The 13,340-nt window shown below is 42.6% G+C and overlaps 1 protein-coding gene across 4 annotated transcripts in view; it reads right to left on the bottom strand.

Moving 5' to 3' along the window:
* The window catches only part of LOC128869663 (uncharacterized), a 74,938-nt gene that overhangs the window by 37,970 nt on the left and 23,628 nt on the right, over positions 1–13,340 (bottom strand). For 3 of the 4 annotated variants that reach the window (XM_054112243.1, XM_054112245.1, XM_054112244.1), the window contains exon 2: positions 2,519–2,692. The exons of the other annotated variant lie outside the window; for it this stretch is intronic. The gene's annotated coding sequence lies outside the window, so the exon portion shown is untranslated. The remainder of the gene's footprint in view (positions 1–2,518; positions 2,693–13,340) is intronic. 4 annotated transcript variants of the gene reach the window in all.

Raw genomic sequence — 13,340 nt, 5'->3', positions numbered from 1 at the left:
TGCCTGTCGATTGGAATTTAAGTGTGCTCTGCCCAACAAATAAGAAGGGTGATCCTGCAATTTGTGGCAATTACCGCGGGATCAGTCTTCTAAATATCCATAGCCTATAAGGTCCTAGCGAGCGTATTGTGTGAAAGGCTGAAGCCCACCGTTAACCAACTGATTGGACGAAAAGGAGGTCCCTGTATGCCGCGATGTCGAAATTTAGTATCCTCGCAAAACTAATACGGCTATGCAAGATGACGTTGCTCAACACAAGCAGCGCCGTCAGAATTGGGAAGGACCTCTCCGAGTCGTTTGATACCAAACGATTGGAAAGATCAGGAGAAGGAGTTGGCTTCACTTGTTTTGCCCAATTGGCGTCGGTTAGCACGAGAAAGAAACGGCTGGCGTGCTTTGTTAAACTCAGCCAAAATCGCGTAAGCGGTTATCGCGCCAATTAAGAAGAAGAATTTAATCAAATAATTTGCAACGAAGTGATTTGGTTGTCAGAGAAAAGTTTGAAACTAAAATTCAGAAGACACAGCCAATTTTATGTTAACAATTTATAAAAATTCTATAGATTAATAGCCGCCGTAGCCGAATGGGTTGGTACGTGACTACCATTCCAAATTCAGAGGGAGCGCAGGTTCGAATCTCGGTGAAACACCAAAATTAAAAAAAAGATTGTTCTAACAGCGGCCGCCCCTCGGCAGGCAATGGCAAACCTCCGAATGTATTTCTGCCATGAAAAAGCTCCTCATAAAAAATATCTGCCGTTCGGAGTCGGCTTGAAACTGTAGGCCCCTTCATTTGTGGAATAACATCAAGATGCACGCCCGAGAAAGGTGTGCGCGCCAATTATATATATTTATATTCATAATGTTTGTACTAAATTTTTTTTTCGCTGGTATGTGAATCCTTAAAATCTTTACATCGAAACCAGTATATGAATCTCATGCATTGTGACGTCTTTGCCTTGAACTATCCTCTTTCAGCACCTCAGACAAATGCATAAATGCTGATTTTTTATAAATCTGTAATTTAAAATTTCTAGAATTATATATTTTGGGAACCAAAAATTTTTCTTATAAAGTGTCATCCATCTCCAAACGATCAAAAATATCTCTCAATGATTCCGCAGCATGTGAGATACTCTTAAAATTAGCTGTCTTTTTTATCCAGAAATATTATTTTCGCACTTCCAATATAACTCAATTTATTGCAAGAGGAAAATAACTGAGAAAAAGATGAAGAAATACTTGTTAAGCTAAGATTTGTTTGTTTACTTAATGACAGCTAATATTGAAACATTGAAAATTGGGTTTGGTAGCACTTTTTTCGAACTCAGTGGATTCTGTGATAACAAATTTTTCGTAGTCGTAATAAAGGGATCACTTTGTAACTTTTCTACGACGGACTCAGTATACGGTTGAATTAAAAGTGTACGATAAAATATAACCGCGAAGCTAGAAATCTACTTTAAAACAGGAGCGCGTAGTTTTGTCGCTTCTTAGTGTTTGTTTAGCATCCACCTAAAATAGGAAATCGTCAACCATAGCATAGGAAGAAGCTTTCCATATAACGTAGTCTGGGAAAATCACTTAATTGAAGAAGTCATGGACCAGAAGGTATAAGTGCAGATGTTAGCTATGTTTAGTGAAATATTCCATTAAAAAAATTGGTTTAGAGCCAATGGATTTGAGGCCATTTCGCGGCCTGTTCAGTCTCCTGATACCTGAACCTTATAGCAAACTTGAGGGTTGAGTAAAAATATGTTTGCCAGAGCAAAGAACTTCCAATTTTATTATTCTAAAGCGCTGACAAGATCTTATCAACTCTATGAATCGCAGTTTTTCAGTGGAGCGGTTCTGAAAAACTGATATTATTCGACTACCACTCAATAATATTATTTTCATGAGCAACGTGTTTGCAACTAATTTTAAGATATTTACTATTTACGATCTCATTTACACATATCTTTTAGAATTGGAAAACAGTTAGTTTTAGCATAGGTTAGTTAAACGAAAGCCCTTTATTACGCGAAACAATTGTTTTTAATATAATTGTTATGCTCGCAATATTTCGGAAGTCGATTGATTTCGAACTTACAGAGAACATAATGTGTTTGAGGTTTGAATATACATGGACAGTGGTAATTTTTTCACAAAAACCTAAAGTGTCAGCCATGTCAGTTATGTTTAAAATTTTAAAAATGTTCAAAAAAATCTAAAGAACGTTTAAAATATTTTAATTTGTTTAAATACAATTTAAAGTGTGAAGTTATTAGCAGGGTGCTACTTAGCGTGTCGAGACTACAATATCTGTGGTTTTTGTGAAAAAAATATTGAAAGGTTTGTTTGAAAATTGTTTGTTTTTGTGTAAGACCACTCCTATTATTTTGTGTACAACTGTAGATGCATAACTTTATATAAACACAATCTGCGACCCATAGCCAATACAGTTACATAGCGTACTCTAAATGAATAGCCTTAGTCGCTTTCAATGCCGATTGTCACAAGTACATTTACATACGTACTATATTTATTCTTCTGCTGCAATTTGATTGAAGATTTTAGTAGTGTCAAAATTTAGTGCAATAATATCGTATTCATATTTAACTATGGCGAAGACAGTGAAATTGTTTTTGCTTCTTCATCCCTGTTGTACTCGTTTTCCACTATCGTCATTCAAGTTGCTCCAGATAGCGGCCCTAAAATACATGGAAAATAAACTTTTCTTAGATTATCATGGTAATCTTTATGAATGTTGTAATAGACAACTTATACAAGAATTAATTTAAAAAAATTACAGATACACATTTATATTTATAAAATGAAAAATTGCTATCGTATTTGTTGAATACCTTTTAAATATGTAATCATTGTTTATTGTATTCGACTACCTTTTTTAATTAAAAAAATTTTTTGTTTCATAGTTAGTTAATATATTTTATATGTACAGGGTGGGCCATATAGCGTTTGCTTTTTGAGCCACCTAGTTTTTAAGAATGGTAACACAAATGACATGTCAAATGTGTTCATAATTTACTTAAAGGTTTAACATTTACGAAATGGGACGCTATACGCTTGAACAAAATTGGGAAATATTGAAAACCTATTTCCAAAGTGGTGAGTCTTCTTCTTCTTCCGCGGTTACAGTAAATGGCGAGCGTTACCGTGACATGCTCAACGAGTTTTTGTTTCCAAAAATTGAAGAGTATGACATGGACGACATTTGGTTTCAACAGGACGGTGCAACTTGTCACACCGCCAAAGTTACACTCGAATTTTTGGCTACCGTTTTTGAAAACCGAATAATCAGCCGAAATTCCGATATCAATTGGCCGCTTCGGAGCTGTGATTTAAGCCCGTTGGACTATTTTTTGTGGGGAGCCGTTAAGGACAAATGCTAAACGAACCATCCAGAGACGATTGATGCTTTAAAACACGAAATCGAAGTTGCCATTCATAAAATTGGAGCCCAAACAATCGAAAATGTGCTTAAAAATTAGGTTGATCGAATGGCCTATTGTAAAGCCAGTCGTGGCAGTCATTTGAACGATATTTATTTTTTATTCATAAATGACAATGTTCAATCTTCAAAAGAAAAAAAAGAAAAATGAAAAAATATTGATTAGTTTTTTTTTATAGTTGATTTACATGGCCCACCCTATACCTATATCCGAAATTTAACCCTCTTATGCATATGGCCGTCAAATTATTAAACGCACATAAAATATAAATTTGACATACATCCGTAGAAGTTATTATAAGGGCACCATATATTAAGAAGTTTTGTTTACTTATGTATTTTTTAAATTCAATTATTTTTTTAATAACAACAATGACCACAACAATCCAAATTTCAAACTTTGTACAAAAATCAAAATTTTCATGATTTCAAAATTTTTAATAGGAATTTCTTGAAAAAATTTGAGTACACAATTTTATAATCCATGAAATTTTAGTATAACAATGACAAATTTGAAGTTGCTAAAAATTTTCGTTTCTTCTCCGTATAAAAGAATTTGGTGCATTCGTTAAGGGAGATGCACAACACCTTCAGGGTAAACATTATCAAAAATCAAGGAGAGTTACAATACGTGTTAATTTAAAATATATTTTCGAGGGGCGTATTAGCACCAATTTAAGAATAAGTCTATTATACTGCCAAATTTTTTATATAGGTGGTAATGTGTTAACTGCGTTCAGTGTGAAACAATTACTTTGCGAAGAAGACGGTAGTATCAGATTTATTATTAATTAATTTCTATCCATAGTATGCACCAAACTCAACGTATTGGTTAACATTAGGGCTCTTCTTTTCACCAAGCGTTAGCATGTGGCGAATAGATGACGCAATTGGTAGAAATGAACATATATTTGTAACGTGGGAATAGATCTGCCTTAAATTACATGTTTGTATGACAGTGAGTTATACCAGTCGAATGAGACATTACCATACCAGCTAGCGGCGAACCTTTTCGCATATAACCTTTTCATTAAGATGATCGAGCGGTGAAATGGCGAATAAAAGAGGCCTATTATTATTGTAAATTCTTTCTTTTCCTTTCCTATTGCCTATATGGATAGTGGAAGGCCATAAACGAGTGTAGTCATGGATCACATTATTCAGATGTGTCTCCTGACGTGCCTAGGAGGTGGACCAGCTCCCACCAAGTACTTGCAGGGGTGGTTCCTACGGTAGCACCCCAACAGGAATTCTTTGCTTAGCATAGTATTAAGCTAACTAACTGAGATCGTAGACACCTCACTTCATTCTCATGGCAACCGGTTCTGTCACCGGAATGACTCGGGTTTTTCCTGACCAGTGCATCAGCCCACCAGCAATCTTGCTCCAGGGCTGGTAGTGAATCCAACCCTGGGCCAGAGGTATCCTATTGCTGGGTGTGCCATGAACGGCTTCACCCGAACTCCACCTCGGTTAGGTGCAACAAGTGCAACGGGTGGAGCCCCCTTAAGACCTGTTCAGGTCTTAAGACACATAGGGAGTGGTCCACACGGTATGTGGACACGTGTTGCTCCCGCCAGCAGGCGTCTGATGCCTGAACCACAGCCCCTACCTCCATGGAAGGAGCCTATTGGAACAACACTTCCCCCACTTTAACCCATCCCCTTCCCTCCTGCTCCAACCCCAGTGCGGCGACAAACCAGCAGCTCTTGGTCCCCGCACAGTCTGTTCCGTGTGTCAGACCAGAATACCTCGGAACCTGGCATCAGTTAAATGCAATTCTTGCAATGGCTGGTGCCACTTTCGGAGATGTTCCGGCCTGCGCACCACCCGTGAGTGGACGACTGACTACGTTGCCCCCTGCTGCAGAGCTCTGCACCCACAACCGCCCCCCGTGGCGGGGCCGCCTTCCACCATCATGCAGCAACAACTACAGCGGAATGTACAGCAGACCCAACGTAGGCAACCCCACGCGTCCCTCACCCCCCGTGTTACTACTACCTTACCAAGAAGCTTTAAGCTTCTTCAATATAACTGCAACGGACTCACGAGTAAGGTCGACAAGATAGTTGACTTCATGAGCCGACACAGTATCCCAATAGCTGCGGTCCAGGAAACCGAACTGCATGCTAGGTCCTCCGTGATCACCAGGAATGGCTATAACGTGCACAGACACGATCGCCAGCGAGACAATGGTGGTGGCTTAGCATTTGTAGTCCACCACACAGTGCAGTATCGTCTGATCGCTGAAGGCATCGACCGCAAGGACAGCACCTTAGAATGTCAAGGTACCGCTGTCCGGACAGGCGATGCCGAGCTCGAAATTTATAATGCTTACATACCCCCTGTCACTTGCTGCCCGGCAGGATATCACCCTGATATAGGTGCGCTCATCACAGGTGAAAACCGATTGGTTGTAGGTGACTTCAATATGCGCCACGATCTTTGCCATTCAAGCCTGCCAAACGATCGTAGGGGACAACTATTGGCAGAGCAGATAGACGATTCGACATTCACCACTGTGAACGACGACGCCCCCACCAGGGTAGTGGGCAATTGCAGCAGCTCGCCTGACATAACAATAGCTAGCGCGGGTCTGATAAATAGCATAACGTGGCGACCTAGGCTTTCCGCGAATCACCGATCCTATTTTAACTTTAAAAATGCTAATGTGGCCGGCTTCACGGAATTCACTGAAGACATCTTCGCCGCTCGCCCCATTCCCACCGATGTGCACGCAGGCGAACGCGCATTCCGCAAGGTACTCACAGCTGCTGCGACTCGCTTCATCTCAGCTGGAAGGTCCAAGGACATTCGTCCTAATTTCCCAGCCTACGCCAGGTCGATCCCGGGGATCCCCGCATAAGGGATCTCAATTTGAAGATCCGGCAACTGGTAGATCAACATAAGCGGACCAAATGGTTGAGCATCTGAAGACCTGCAGTCTCACCGCTGGTGTGAGTAAGCTCTGGTCCACCGGTAGATCCCTGTCGAACCTGACGAAGCACAATGACAAGGTGGCTATCACCTTCAACGGTTGCACTTCGTCGGACCCGAAGTGATGCGCGAGCTATTTTAGCCGACTTTTTACACTTTCCTCAATAGTGAAGACACTTGAAGCCCTCCTACTCCGACTCTTCACGAAACACCTGGCCCCAGCCCCACATCAGCACGGTTTCCGACGAGTGCATAGCACCAACACTGCACTCACCCCCATAAACGCCCACATAAACCGCGGGCTTAACCAAAACCGCCCCTGCGAGACGACTGACCTAGTAGCGTTGGACCTCAAGAAGGCTTTCGACCCAGTCAGCCATTCCACGCTACTAGATGATATATATCAGTCGACTCAAGTCATTCACATGCCCTTTAAAACCTACTCCCCTCTTCCTCTGGACAAAACCCGTCGAAACAGCATGTTTCCTGGGCATACCTTTAGATGAGCCAGACGAAGATGACCGGTGATATACCCTAACCTGACGGGGCTTCTATTACTGCTAAAACAACAACTAAACAGCAAGTTAAAACAACCTAACTGTGTAGGTGTTGAATGGGAGGCATCAGATTGCAATATCTTGGTAGGTCTGGAGAGTGATCCACCGCATATTACTAGTTCCAGACGAACAGATGGGTCCTGCATAGAGCACCGGCCGGTCTTTGTTTAAATCTCGCCGGCAACGTTTCTCCAACCACAAGTGGCAATTTGATCTCCTGGTTTCTCCTAAGCGAGATATCAAAAAATTTTACTCTTTCATTTCGTTTTCTTTTGTCGAGTTCTATAAGAATCCGCCATTAAATTGCGGCGCCACGGAAACAGCAGTATTGCCGATCTCCTTCATTCAGGTCGTAACTAGGTCGACGTGGATTTAGTAGGAGAAAGTTGGAGGTTCTTTGCAGTAAGGAGTATAAGATCAAAGGAACTAGCTCCCTCGAATGTTTGAGGAAGCTTCGAAATATAAGGGAGAAAGGACTCCAACCTGCGGCACCCCTAACCTTATTCTACTCTGCTTAGAGATTTGATCCCGAAAAGCTATTGACGAGTGTCAAAGGAACCCCCAGTAAGCGCCACCTGCATTTTATACGTGGGCATGTTACCAAACAAATTACTCTGCAGTTGAGAATGATATATTCAGAAAAACAGAATAATTTAAATATACAAATATACATTATACAATTAGTATTAAAAATTATGAGAATAGTATGGACTAACAAAGTCTTAAATGACATAGTTATAAATAGGATACTCGCCTCAAGGAACACGCCAACGGACATAAAAAGAAGAAAAGTCACCTATTTCGGGTTTAGTGAACTACTGCAACAACATTATAACTATTCTGGTAACAGACGGATATCGTACATCAACCGTATTATTGGATCATTATTGTCAGCTCTCACCTCAATATATACAGAGTTCGTCACGAATTACGCACTCTACACCAGAACAAAATTCTCACTATAGATTAACTTCTTAAAAAACTAAATTATTGTTAAAATTTTTCTTGAAAAGCTGCTTACTAAGTAGCGCTATAATTGGTGTCTGATATATTCCTCCTTTAATCAACAAACTCATTTATGTATATGCAAGAAGTACCAGTTAGAGCTTGTCACGAATTTAGCAATTTTGAGAGTATCATATGTATGTTTAAACGATAATAGGAGCAAATTACGGAAGAAAAGCTGAATATTTAGTTAGAAATCCTTTGCTTTCCATGACAGCATCACATCGCCATAACAAACTTTTCTCAAGAGTCGCGTATTTTTCGTGTACTATTGCGTTCCAGGCATTTTCTATGTGTGCTCAAAAGTCATTCAAATTGCTGTTGTTGTGGCAGTTCATCAAGCCCAGCCAGCACGGTGTAATCAGCGGTCGTCGTCGCCAAGGATAGGTGGGAATTTAACCTATTACAATATTAATACCAACCAGGAATTGCTTGTTCAAGAGGCATTCCCTCGCTGCCCTGATAGCAATATTCTCACAAGTTTGAAGCTTCCTCCACTGCGAAACACTAGTGGTGCCGGGCGACCGAATGGGAATTAGTGAAAGTCACATCCAATAGTTTGGGGTTATTTAGAGTCGGTTTTGGTGTGTCGTCGACTTTCACCTTTAGCTGTGACTCAATAGTTTGGGGTTGCTTACAATCGGTATTTGCGTGTCGTTGGCTTTAACCTTTAGCTGTAATTTAACCTCCTTCGATAAGCTGATAAGTACGGTAGCGAGGGTATAGAGAGGGAGAGTTGGGGATCCTTAGCAGGGAAGAAGAGAGAAAGGCTGGAAAGATAGTCGTTCACTTTCGAATACAAGCCATTCTAGTAACACGAATCTTGGATCTGATAAATGAAAGATGTGGATTGTCGGCGAAAATATCTCACGCACCCCTTCGGGAATTGTGCCTCGGCGAGTTTGACAGGGACCTTACAGTCGACTAGAGACCTTACTAACCTCAGAGGTGAAGTTACACGCACTCAAATTCTCGGCCCATTAAGTCAGATGGTACTGATTTACCAGCTGCAGAATCTTCAAATTTATATCCTTTAGCCGAGGATCCCCGGGAGCTTACTCATCTAACGGTAGACCTAGAAAGCGTGCTCTTTCAACAGGTTGGGTCCAAAAGAAGAGGTTAGGTGAGTAGGTTTTATAAGGCATGTAAATAGATGGTTAGTATCGTGCGGTGTGCTTTCACATGCTGAACATATATTGGGCATGTCGGGGTCGATTCTGGATAGGTAGAAGTTTAACATACTACAATATACAGAACGCAATTGGACCAAAGTTACGCGGGTCTCGCGAAGTAGCTGAACCTCTTCAATAGCAATTAGGTGGTGATTGGACTCCCATAATGGCATTCACGGGTCGGGAGTTCTGGAAGTGGTAAAGATCTCCCGATGAATGTTGTTTAGTGTTTGTCTGCATACTGTACAGTTTAGTAGTTGTAATTGTATTTTGTCTTGGATCTCGTCTGTGTAGTTAAAGAGATGTCCCCTGACGTGCCTGGGCGGTGGCTCAGGCTCAAGCAAATGTCTCCAGGGGTGATGCCTATTTTTTTAGCCGAGGATCCCCGGGATCAGCCTGGCATCGGTGGTCGCGCTCGTACAGTTTCTTGCAGACCTTGTTGTTGTACTCCTTAAAAGAAAGAATTAATGCCTATTCTTTTAGCCGAGAATCCCTGGGATCGGCCTGGCATCGGTGGTCACGCTCGTTTGATAAAATGGCTGCCTACGCTGCTAAATGAGGACGAATGTGCTTAAGTCTACCAACAGAAATTAAGCGAGCAGCAGCGACCACATTTTGTAATACACGTTCACCGACTCACACATCGGTGGAATGGGAAAAGGGGCTAACGTGTGCTCAGAGAATTCTGCGAAGTGTACTTCATCGACTTTACTGAAGTAAATATAGAAGCGCTTATATGCAAACAGTTAAGCTATTGATCAGACCAGCGCTAGCAATTAGTGGGGACGTCGTCGGCTACTGCTATGAATATCGAATCATCTATCAGCTTTACCAGAAGTTGCCACCTTCAATCATTTGACAGTTTTTGGATGCTTTGACACCCTAGACCTCGCCACTTTCAAGTTTTGTCCCTGCGACAGATGTCTACATCAATAAGACGACATTGGAATTCGGATGCAGTTCTTTAATGTTTCCCGAACAAAAATCACGTTAGAGAACTATGTTAGAATTCGATAAGATTAGGGGGCGCTGGCGCGGCGGACCCATGGAGATCCACATAAAAAATCAAGACTGCCGAGCTTGCCTTGTCAAGCAAGCGGTCGTACGAACAAAATGAACAGTAAAAACTCCCCGTGAGGATGATTAACCAATCACCAGCCGTAAGGTGTACCATGGACCAGCCCTAGAAGCTGAGAGAACGAGTGGGCCAGTCACCACAGACCCAACAAATCAGTTAAGCGAGGAGACCCTCGACGTAGGTTCTCACCAACCAACACCGTCGCCGTTGCTGCCAGCTCAAGGCCATATACCTGTTGGAATAGTAACCGACCGGAGGTGTCACAGCAGCGAGATCGGGAGCCATCTATAGCAAGCAGGAGCCACAAACCTCTCCGACACTCAGAATTCGGGCAATCGTCTGACTCAAGAAGGTAAAAGACTCAGCCTGGAGAAGAGCAAATCCCTAGAATCCCCTCGCCAACTTGTGTGGGCAACGGCCCAATAACGTGCCAGACCAGCACCGATGGCCAAGCGGGACCAATACCGCTACAGGGCAGGCAGGAATAGAACTGTACCCGCCCCAGAGCAGGGAAGCGGGAAACTATAGATGAGTCCGCACACGCTGCAAAGCTAAGAAGCGGACAGATCACCCCGCCGGCACCCTGTGCTAAGAGGCAGCCAATGCATCCAAGCGGCACGATATTTCTCCCCCGGCAACCCCGCTGGATAATAATGGCCAGCAAACAAGCTCGGACGCTCTCAAAGGAATTCGTGTTTGGCAGTGCTGCCCAAGAACTATCTTGCGGAGACGTTAGGGCAGGACGACCTAACTGTGCTAAAGGAGGCTATAATGGATGAAGTCTTTAAAGGATGGACTCACTCGCTGGCCTTTTGTGTCAGGCCGAGTCTACTGCTTGTGTAAGGATGAGAAGATCGCGGAGTGATTAACAGGCGTGGCACCCAAGCTCGCGGCGTGGAAAGGTCAGCTGTTTAACACGAAAAAGGGGGATTATATACCAACTATGCACAATGTCACGGTGTACCTGCCGAGGGGCGCAGACATATCTGCAGAATATGGACTAGACTGCTGAAAGCCCAGAACGGCGGCTTAAGAACCGAAGCATGACGCATTCTAAGCAGCGGCGTCGAGAAGGCAAGGCTCGGGCTTAATCTAAGCCTTGACGAGGACTCGTACGGAACCGTAAAAAGGATGGGCTTCAGACTGAATTACCGGTTCAGCTCTATCATCATCAGACCATGGAGGCAGAAGTCTAGCGGACACAAGGAAGCCCAGCCGGAATAAATGGTTACGGACGAGGATAGCGATCCGTCAGCCAAAACGGTCCTTGCGTATACCATACCAACTATGGTGGAAGTCCCGCCTAATGGGGAACCCAGGCAAGTCACTGAGCCGACACAGTCTAGGCAAGTCTCTGGACCAGCCCAACCCAGGCAAGTTACTGGGACGGCCTACATCCCCACCATACTAGAACTCCTGGAAGGACTAGACCCAGATAAGCTCGAGCTGGGCAAAAGGGGCAAGAGCGAGTTGAGGCTCTCAGACGAGCGACGTCAGCTGTCATGGCACGATGGTCTGCTTCGAGAGATCTGAGCATAATACTGGCTCAAGAGCCGTGGGCCTACAGAGGCCACGTAAGGGGCCTCAATAACAAAAAACAATAAGGTAATTTGGGATCTTTCAGGAGAGCGACCTAGAGCATGCGTAGTGTTAAATTGAAACATTAAATATTCTTGAACCGGGATCAGGTTGCGATACAGACACAGCTGCTTGTGGACGGGACCCGCAAAGACATCTATAATGGCTTCGGTATATTTGTCGGGTGATAACAGCACCGTACTCCCACATGAGGAAGAGTCTGGTAAAGTCGGCAAAGCGTACTCTGATGAATATTACAAGTGAAGGCTTCGGGAGAGAAAGAGTGATGTCATATAAAACATGGAAGCGCTAAGGCTACAGCTCTCACTTACCAGCTACCCAGAGATTATAAAACTAAGGTGATCAAATTCGAAAAGAAGTTCAGAATTAAACTGCATTTAAAAAGAAATTCCAGGAGTGTATCCCGTACTGGTACACAGATGGCTCGAAGACCCCAGAAGATATAGGGGCTGGAACCTACGGCCCCAAAACCAAGCGCTCTGTGCCAATGGGTAGTTATCCAAGCATCTTCCAAGCGGAGATGTATGCCATTTTTATGTCATGTAAGATCAAATCATCACTAGTCCTTGAGTGTATCAAGAAACTAAATCTACTAGGAATGCACAATTGCTTCCTCACGGGCATTCTCACTCGCTGCAGACTGCGAAGTCATCTGCTCATGATCGGGATTTGGTCTACGGACTCTTGTCGTTTCTTCGACCAACCTCAGGAGAATCCAATGCACCTTCTTCTTAAATGTAGCGCTATAGTGTGGAGAAGGTTGAGAGATTCCGGCCAACTGTAACCCAGCTCTATCCAGAGTTTAATAAGAGAACAGAATGTGGATGAGGTACTATGATGAGTAGAGGGCACAAAAGACCATGAGGTCGAAGTGCAAATCTCATAAAGAATCTAAGGGTGCGTGCATGTCAGAGATGCGATAAGCGATAAGAGCATCGATAAGAGCAGCGACAAAAGCATAGCGTCGAGCTTTAGTTTTGTGTGGTGTATAAAACAGAGCTGCGATAAGAGCGTTAGTTGCATTTGCATTTTAAGTTTTGAAAAGTGAAGAGCTATAATATTTATAATAATGAGTGATTCAGAGGAAGAAAATATGTTGTTGTTGACGCATACTGCTGCATATTATCATCTACATAATACTGTAAGGGAAAAACGTCAGTTTTCCGCGCATCCTATAAACCAAGCAAGACTAGAACTCGGAGAATTTCACCATCTCTATAATAGTTTGAGACAGGATCCAAAAAAGTTTTTCGAATATATGAGAATGACAAGCGATACATTCGATTATATTCTGTCTCAAATTTCGGATCGACTGCAGCATAATTGGTAAAACTGCCACAACAGACCAATCTTGCAAGAGGAGCGATTGATGCTTACAATAAGGTACATACGTACGAATAATTTTATTGAAGAAAAATTAACATATTCATTGGTAAATAACAAAAAAAAATTAAATATTTTAAACATTTAGAATATTGTGAATCTAAATCGGATATTCATTGTTTTGTGCATTGTCATCACATCTAGCCGTGGTGTTTT

This window comes from Anastrepha ludens, chromosome X, assembly GCF_028408465.1.
Source record: "Anastrepha ludens isolate Willacy chromosome X, idAnaLude1.1, whole genome shotgun sequence".
NCBI lineage: Eukaryota > Metazoa > Arthropoda > Insecta > Diptera > Tephritidae > Anastrepha > Anastrepha ludens.
Note: the sequence above shows the minus strand (reverse complement) of the source record. Positions and strands in the feature narration are given on the sequence as shown.